The sequence below is a fragment of the Pan troglodytes genome, chromosome 19, assembly GCF_028858775.2.
Source record: "Pan troglodytes isolate AG18354 chromosome 19, NHGRI_mPanTro3-v2.0_pri, whole genome shotgun sequence".
Lineage (NCBI taxonomy): Eukaryota > Metazoa > Chordata > Mammalia > Primates > Hominidae > Pan > Pan troglodytes.
The window spans coordinates 15,096,200-15,105,776 of NC_072417.2; positions in this window are offsets into that span (position 1 = coordinate 15,096,200).

A 9,577-nucleotide genomic window follows, 5' to 3' on the forward strand; every position below is an offset into this window, starting at 1 on the left:
TGTACAAGGCTTTGTGGGGAGGTATGTTTTCATTCTTCTTGGATAAATATCTGAGTGAGATTGCCAGGTCATATGGTAAGTATATGGTTAACTCAGCAAGAAACCACCAAATTATTTTCCAAAATAACTCTGCCATTTTGCTTTCCCACCAGCGTTGGATGAACGTTCAGTTGCTCTATATTCTTGGCAACACTTAAGTATTGTCAGTTTTTAAGGTTGTGCGTGTGTGTGTGTATGTGTGTATGTGTATGTGTGTGTATGTGTGTGTGTATATATGTGTGTGTGTGTATGTGTATATGTATGTGTGTGTGTGTGTAGTGGTATCTCATTATCGTTTTAATTTCCATCTCCCTAATGTCTAATGATATTGGATATAATTTTATTCACTTATTGCCACTCATATATCTTCTTTGCTGAAGTGTCTGTTGAAATCTTTTGCCCATTAAAAAATCAGGTGATTTTGTTACTGAGGTGTTGTTATTGTTGTTGTTTTTAGATAGAGTCTCACTCTTGTCACCCAGGCTGGAATGCATTGGCGCGATCCCGGCTCACTGCAACCTCCGCCTCCTGGGTTCAAGCGATTCTCCTGCCTCAGCCTCCTGGTTGTGAGGTTATCTGGAGAGTCTGTAAAAACCAAGGCCATCTGTTGGTGGCCCCAGCTTGGTTCATATTGGGCTGGGCTCCAGACAGAGGTTTCCTCAGAAGTGTCTACTATGGGTCTCCACCTCATGTGAGTGATACATTTCTGGGAAAGTCCCTGTGAGCTTGGTGGCTCTGCTGAGCCACAGGCACGTGGCGTGGTCTTTGCCATGACCTTGGAGAGGAGGCGTAGCCACTCTGGCTCATGCTCACTAACTGGCAGCGTGGGTCCCAGTGCCAGCCAGGCTCAGGCCCCAGTCCTGCTCGGCATCTACACCATAGCCCATCACCTCCAACTTCAGCCCTGCTGTCTTCCCCGCCCCCAGAGACTGCCAGCACCAGCTCCTGTCTCCCCTGCCTGCTCCTGTCTCCTTTCTCTTAAGGAGAGGTCTCCATTTTTGGTCTACAAAACTGTCTGTTATTGATCATGTTTGTGTCATTATTACTTTTTAAAAGATCTCATGTCTATATGTTTGAAGCAGAAGGAGATGGTTTGAACTATCTCAATCAGAAACATTGTAACTTATCTACGTGTGTGATACCACTGCTGTTAACTAAATTTTGTTCCACAAGCAGATCTGCAGAAACGCACATACCCCGGAGCTGTGTGTTATTCTTCAACTTGCATTAAAACAACTCACATCAGGCCTGTTTGGACCTGTTGGTGACCAAGGTCCAGCTCAGCCTGGGGCAACAGAACAAAGGTGAAAGCAACCTCTAGTTTTTATTAAGAGTCAATTTTAAACATATATGCATATTCATTCATTTTCTTGTGTGTGTGTGTGTGTGTGTGTGTGTGTGATCACTATGTAGCAGACATAAGGGCCTTCGTAAGGGACTTACAGACATAAGCTAATTTAATCCTCATAACAATCCTAGGATGCAGATACTGTTATTATGATCCCCATTTTACAGATAAGGAAACTGAGGCCCAAGGAGTGGTGAGCCATGACTGGGATCCAGAGTCCCGCGGATCTCTCTGCTGTGTGTGCACCTGTGTGCCCTCGTGCCTTAGCTTGCATACAAGGATGGGGGACATGAAGTCCATGCTACCTCTGACAGTGGCGTGCTTGTCCACAGCCAAGAGTGGAAGGGGGAAGGACAGGAGAGGGGCAGACTCAGGGCCTGGCTTGGGGACACCAGCCCTCTGACCCAGACATGCTCTGCCCACTTCCCCCCTGCCTACTCACTAGATTCAGACGCAAGAGTCCGAGACTGCCAAGGAGGCCTGGCTGCAGCAGGGTCAATGGGGTCTCTCTCCCACTCTCTCCCATCCCCAGCCCACCATCAGGACCAATCTGTTCCCTGCAGGCTGTAGGGACCAGGGCCTGGAGAGGAGGGAGATATGTGAAGACAGCTACCTCCTTAGAGGAGAGGGCTACCATGCCACCTCACTGCGATTCTTTATGTCTAGAGACACAGCAAGATAGAGAGAATAAGGGATACAGGACCCAGGAGAGAACAAAGAATACAGAGGAATACAGAAATACAGGCTGGTGGCTCACGCCTGTAATCCCAGCACTTTGGGAGGCCGAGGGGGGTGGATCACTTGAGCTCGGAAGTTCGAGACCAGCCTGGCCAACATGGCGAAACCTGTCTCTACTAAAAATACAAAAAAAAAAAAAAAAAGAAAAGAAAAAGAAAGAAGAAAATAAAAATTAGCCAGGCGTGATGGTGGGCACTTTTTGTCCCAGCTACTCAGGAGGCTGATTCAGGAGAATTGCTTGAACCCGGGAGGCGGAGGTTGCAGTGAGCAGAGATTGTGCCACTGCACTCCAGCCCGGGTGACAGAGCGGGACCCTTGTCTCCAAAAAAAAAAAAAAAAAATACAGAGAGCCAAGATGGAGAGGAGCAAAGACAGAGAAACAGAGACTGGGAGGTGGAGGGAAGTACCTGGAGGGCAACTGAAAGTGAGCCTGTCAGGAGAGGGGGCTGGGGTGAGTCAAAGCTGGTACAGGAGGTGGCCGTGCAAGGAACGATTCCCCGGCCATGGTGGGTTAGAGCTCTGGGGAGTCCGAGTCAAAAAGGCCTGGAGCCAGGGGTTCCTCCCACCACCCGTGCGGCCCGGTATCAGGTGGGGCTGGGCTGGGGCTGGAGTAAGCGTGCATATTGTATCTAGTCCCTCCTGGCTGTTGGCCTGGTGTCCCTGGATCTGGGGATAGGCGCCCGGCCTCGTGGTGCCCTCCTCCTGCATGGGCCAGTTGGCTCCACCCTCCCGGTGCCAGTGTCAGGTTCCAGGCTGTTCCCCGGGGGAACTTTGATCTGGAAAGAATGAGGGTGACCGATCTGGCTGCTGCGCAGGGCCGAGCCGTGTCACCGAGACCTGGCCTGAGCTGCCCCTGCCACCTTCCCGCCCACTGGGACACCAAGCGGTTACCCTGGGCTCAGGAGACACAGAGGGGGTCTTTCCTGCTTCCCTTCCCTCCCTTCTCCTCTTCGTCATCCATTGTTTATTCAGTAATTCACTCATTCATCAAGTATTGGCTGATGGAGTGGGGGTGAGTGATGGGGACAGAGGGACAAGGAGACAGGGTCCTGCCCTTTAGAGAGCCCCTCACCTGATAGGGGGCAGGTGGCCCACACAGACACACCCTAAACAGAGACCACTGCTTGAGAAACACGAGCCCTGCTTTGGAGGAGGAAGATGGGGCGTGCGAGGAGGGATGTGTCCTGGTGGGCACCGTGCAGGGTTAGTGGAGGTAAGGAGGTAAGGACAGGCTTTATCAGGGAGGGCTTCCCGGAGAAGGGGGTGGTTAAGCTGGACCCTGATCTGGAGAATGAGCAGGAATGTGTCCGTTTGAGAAGTAGAAGGCCAGGCACAATCACAGAAGCATGAAAGAGTTTTGTGTTTGTGTGTTTGTGTGTTTGTGGGCGGCAGCGGCTGAGAAAGGGGGGTTGGAGAGGTGGGTGGGGGGCTGGTTAGGAAGGGCCTTGAATGGCCCCCTCAGGCATTCTCCTGTTGGCGAGGGGACCCATGAGTCAGGGGTAGGGGTCCTAGCTGGGACAGGTTGTCAAATCAAGATACAGCTGGGGGCTGTAGGGGAAGCGGCAGCTTGATGGCACCTCCAGGCCTTGCCGAGGAGGGGCTGGTGCCTCCGAGACCTCCCCTGCCAGCTCCAGCCCCAGTTAGTCTCCACAGTGCTTTTGAGGAAGCCCAGCTGATCTATGGGCTGCAGTGGCTCCAGTGGGCTCCAGGCCCAGGGCTCAGCCCAGCCCCCTGCCTTGGCCTGGCCTCCCCACCCCCACTGCCCACTCTGACTGACGCAGCCTTTTGCTGGGCTGAAAGCGGACACTGCCTGGCCTGTGAGGCCCCTGGGGAAGGCCCAGGGAGCAGAGCCCTGGAGCTCGGGCTCCTCTTGTCCTGAAGGCTGCTGAGCCGGGGCCTATAAATAACCCCTCCCCCGGCCCCGTCTCTGAGAAGGGGGAAGGGAGGCAGGCCCAGGCCAGGCTGAAGGCACCAGGTCTTTTGGTGGGAAGCTGTGGAGGGAGTGAGGGAAGAAGGGGACAGGGCCCACGGTTGGAGATCCTCTGGGCTGGAGCAGTCAAGCTCCACAGGGAGAGTGCGTGCAGGGACTGTTGTTGTAAGAGGAGCGGCCGGTCCTCCTTCCTCCCATCTCTGGGTGGGTTTCCGGAGGTCCAAGAGTCCGGATATGAGCTCTGAGGGCCACCCAGGCTGGGCCTGGCCGGCCCCCAGAGACCCCTTCTTCAATTCCCAGTGGCCCAGGACAAACTTGTCCCTGCTTTGCCTGAAGACCTTAAACATGTGCCTGTTCTTCCTGGACTCAGTCTCCCCTCCTGGCTTTGCAGTTTTCAAGGTGGGAGCTGAGTGAGTCCGTGTAGAGCCCTCTCCAGGCCATGGGGCCAGGGCTTAGGGGCTGGGACCCAAGGGGGAGGATCCTGGAAATGGAAAATCTGAGCCCAACAGCCTTATCTGGGCTGGAAGCAGCTGTCTCCACCCCACACCCTGCGCAGCCCCCGCCTCTTGGGGGAGGACAGCAGCCCCTCTGTGCAGGAATAGGTGGTGTTTGTTCAACGGGTAGCCTGGGCCTCCACAGAGGCCTGCGGGAAACTCTTCCTTAGTGGGATCAAGAGGGCCCAAGGTTGGTGCAGGAGGGCAAGAAACTCTGCTCACTCTCTTCTTTCCCCACATCAGAGCCATCCTGATTTTTTTTTTTTTTAGACGGAGTCTGGATCAGTCATCCAGGCTGGAGTGCACTGCAACCTCCACTTCCCCAGTTCAAACGATTCTCGTGCCTCAGCCTCCCAAGTAGCTGGGATTACAGGCGCATGCCACCACGCCCAGCTAATTTTTTGCATTTTTAGTAGAGATGGATTTTCTTCTTTCTTTTTTCTTTTTTTTTTTTTTTGAGATGGAGTCTTGCTCTGTTGCCCAGGCTGGAGTGCAGTGGCGTGATCTCTGCTCACTGCAACCTCTGCCTCCTGGGTTCAAGCTATTTTCCTGTCTCAGCCTCCTGAGTAGCTAGGATTACAGGCACACGCCACCATGCCTGGCTAATTTTTGTATTATTTTAGTGGAGACAGGGTTTCAACATGTTGGCCAAGCTGGTCTCAAGCTTCTAACCTCAGGTGATTCGCCCACCTTGGCCTCCCAAAGTGCTGGGATTACAGGCGTGAGCCACCTTGTCCAGCCATATGCTGAGAATTGTAGCAGACCCCAAAGCAGCCAGGATCTGCCTCTTCTAGAGACCTACTTCTGATTAGAGTGAGCCAGAACTGGGGCATGTGATATACGTGTTCAAACTCATGCTCACACAACACTATACATGCAAACATTTAATATATGGAAGCATGTGTACACATGTGACCCATGTACAAGCATGTGGACAGTATCAGCTGCATAGGACACATCCTGATGTCTACACTGACACAGGTACTGGAGGCATATATACGTATGTGTGCATATAAACACATTCCCTACCTACAAGCAAGCGCATTGAAAAACCCTCCTGTAAACATGGGTACTTACAAATGTGCACATACTCCACACACCACCTATCCTCGCCGGTAAGGAGTATAAACACCTGAACTCCCAGCTCTTTCCTCTACACAGACACACCCACACATGCACATGCAAGCATCACACATGCCCAGACGCATCCTCAGGTACACGGGAAAGAGATGAGCATTGAAAGGTAGACGTGTGTCTGGCAGAATGTCTGCTGGGATGGATGGATGGCATTTAAAGGAGGGTTTGGTGGAGCGGAGTTGAAGTTATCCAGAGGGCAGGAGGGTCCCAGGATCAGCCCCTGTGGCTCCGCTTCAGGCAGACAGAGCTGTGGGACTAGGGCAGAGACCCATGCATCCCTCTCCTGGGCACTGCCCTGGGACCCAACTGGAGATAAGACTTGGAGGCTCCAAGACGTGCCCAGCATGGGGCCCCCGCTCCTGCACAGCCTCCACCAAGTTCTCTACCTCCCTCTTTATCGCTCTTCTTGGCTCCTGAATCCAGCAACCTGGCAGGAAAAGATAAATCTAAGCCCTGTGTTCCCACCCCTATGGATCTCATAACAAGGCAACAGTTTCCAGGGCAGAGGCTGGATTTCAGGATTTGGGAGGAGGAGGGGTAATGGCGTGTTTGCCAGGGTGGTGGGGTCCAGTCCTAGAGTGCACGTCTCCTCTGAGGCCTCATTAGCTTGCTCCCTGTGGGTGCCTGTGGCTGCAGACCACGACGAGTCAGAGGGTATGGCAGGATGCACACACCTTCCTGACTGTGACCTTGATGGCCAGGCCGGCTAGCTGCCCCAGACAGTGAGACCTCTGTGGGGGTGTGCCAGGGCCAAGAAGGGCCTGACCCTCCAACCTGACTCCTTCCTGGTGGAGGGGCTTGGAGGGATCCCCAGTGAGGTGTGCAGCTGCCTTTGACCCAGTGAGGAGGCTGATGCGAGCTTGTAGACAGGCCGGGGAGCCCCACAGCTCACTATCCCTCTAACGCACCTTCTCTGAGACCCATTTTATTTTATTATTTTATTTCATTTTGAGACGGAGTCTCACTCTGTCACCCAGGCTGGAGTGCAGTGGCATGATCTCAGCTCACTGCAACCTCTGCCTCCTGAGTTCAAGCAGTTCTCCTGCCTCAGCCTCCTGAGTAGCTGGGATTACAGGCACACACCACCATGCTTGGCTAATTTTTTTATTTTTAGTAGAGACAGCGTTTTGCCATGTTGGCCAGGCTGGTCTCGAACTCCTGACCTCAGGTGATCTGCCCACCTCGGCCTCCCAAAGGAGGGATCCACGCCTGGGATTACATGCGTGAGCCACTGCACCCAGCCTCTGTGACCCATTCTAATGAATGGTACCTCCATATCCCCAAGTCAGAATTTGGGAGCCATCCTTGCCTCTCTCCCTCCCTCATTCTCCATTGTCCATCCATCCAGCATCCTATCGGTTCCACTGACTCCAGTGAGTCCCCTCTTCCAAGAGGACCCAACTAACACATGTTTATTGAGCCATTACTAAAGCCAGCTGCTGCCCCAGGTGTGGGGACAGCCTAATGGCTGAGACAGCTCCTGCTCTCCAGGGATGGAGTCCAATGCGTGACCGTGTGTGTGTGTGTGTGTGCACCATGCATGTGGACCTGGGGTGCAGAGGGCTGGAGGGGTGGCGCCAGGCAGGTGGACAGAGCCCACTCCCACCTCAGTTGGGGGATTCAGCCGTCCCACTCCTTCTGTCCTTTCCCCACGCTGTAAGCCCTGCTTGTGTTCCCTCAGACCTGAGGAGTCTGGAGAGTGTGTGGGAACTTCAGGGGAGAGGCTGGGGGCAGGCGGAGAAGTGGGAGTCGTCGGCACTGAGGTGAAAGCAGTGTGCAGGTGTGGGGGTGAGTGAGACCACCCAGGCAGGAGTGCAGGTGAGAGGGAGGAGGCCCAGCTCAGAGCCCTGGGGACCACCTCGGTGAAGGGAGGAGCAGAAGCACAGTCACTCAGGAAGGTCACTGGGGAGGGAAAGAGGAGAATCACGTAAGTGAGGAGGAGGAGGGAGTGGTCCTGGGGGGTCCCGAGGGCCATGGGGGGCACTGGAGACCTCTGAGGAGCAATTTCAGGGGAGTAAGGCCTCCGGCCAATCCGGGGAGCAGGGAGGAGCTGCTCTGACCTGGTGGAACCTGACTGCTGTACTGGGAGGTGAGCTGGGACTGGCGTGCAGGAAAGAGGGTACTGCACCTCGGGTGTGGGGGCAGGGCCCGGGTTCCAGTACTGTCTCCGCATGCCTTGCTGTGTGGCCTTGGGCCAGTCCCTGCCCCTCTTAGGGCCTCAGTTTCCCCGCCTCAGGCCCAAAGATGGTAACTTCCCTAACTGTGGATTTGATTTTGTGAGACATTGGCAGGGGGGCTGGGGAAAGCTTGTCCTGCATCCTGCATCCAGCCTAGACTCAGAGCAGAGCAGGACGACGGTGGGCAGCAGTAGGGGCAGAGCCAGGAGACTGGAGTGGGAAGGGCAGGCGCCAGGGCCCCCAGGCCTTGGTGGGAGGTTGGCCTCCACTTGCTTGCTGACATCAGGGCTGGTGAATGTGCAGGGAGTCCAGCCAGGTTCACGGGCCCTCACCTCCCTCGCAGCCTGGTACTGGGCAGGAGTGGAGCTAAAGGAGAGTGGGGGAGGGGCCTGCAGGGAAGGCTCACAGGAGCCCCTGGGCCTGGGAACAGAGCTGCAGCCTCGGTCCATCTGTCATGGAGCCAGGTCGGAGGGTGGTGCTGACCCTCCATCCCGCCCCCTTCCCACCCCAGAATCACTCTCTTCCTCATGCTCCTGGCTCTTCTCTCCTCTCCTGGGTGCATCTCCAGCTACTGACTCGGGGATCTGACTGCTGAGAAAAAGGAGCCAAGGGGGATGGTCTTGTACCATCTGCCTTCCCAGAACCCACAGTGAGCCCCCATCTCTGCCCTTGACAGAGTCCCGCCTTCGGTCCCAGAAGCAGCCATGCCCCGTCCCCGAGAAGTTCCTCCTAGAGATTCCCATGTGGCTCAGGAGAGACCAGATAACTAGCCTGAGGCTGGAGAGTGTGGATGGATCCCGGGCAGCCACAGGCTCTACGATCTGTCACCTCCTCCTCCCTGCCAGGCTTCCCACCAATGGCCCAGCCAGCCTGCCTTCTCCCGGAGGATGGAGAGAAGCCTAGAGACCAGCCTGTCCAGTCCCTCTCAAGGCTTCTCCACACGGTCCTTCCTTGGATCTTACAAGGAAAGGGACTGGGCTTCTGTGGCTGAGACCAGGGTTTTTGAACTCCAGGTTCTTGTGCTGAGACCTGGAGGGGCTTTGAGTGCTGTCTGCGGCAAGAGCGGCAGCAGTGTCTCTGGAGGCTGCTACTAAAGATTCCACCTGGAGAAAGCATTCGGGGAGCAGTTTGGCTCACCCTGTCCAGATGGCTACCTGGAATGCAAACACATGCTCACACATATATGCAGCATGCACGCCTTTTGGCATTTGACTTTTTCATGAAATAATTGCTGGAAGGCTCCTTGGAGCAATTGGGTAACCCAGCGTTCCTTCCTGTCCCCTTGGGGCTGGGGGCGGGGGAGAGAACCAGCATTTAGCATCTGTCAGGCTGCTCCAGTTCCTTTGGGGCAATGACGGCCAGTCCAGGAGGGTTTGTGGGCTCCAAACAACCTTGGGAGCAGAACATGATATGAACAAGCCTTTCAGACTTCTCCTTCCTGCAGGTCAGCTGGCTGTGCATGCCCAGCCTCTGGGCCTCTTTCAGGCAGGCCAGGCTTGGGAAAAAGAAGGCCAATTAGGAAAGGTTTTTTGCACAAAGGAGGATATGTTCTCATTTTTGTTTTAAATCAGCTTTATGATATAGCGAAAACTTAGAGTTAGCTTTGCCCATCATCCCATCGTCCTAAAGCAACACCTGTTTCCCTTCGTCCCTTTTCTGGTGATGGTTTGGGGTGTGCATTTGGAAGGGGGAACTATCTGGGTTCAGCCATAAA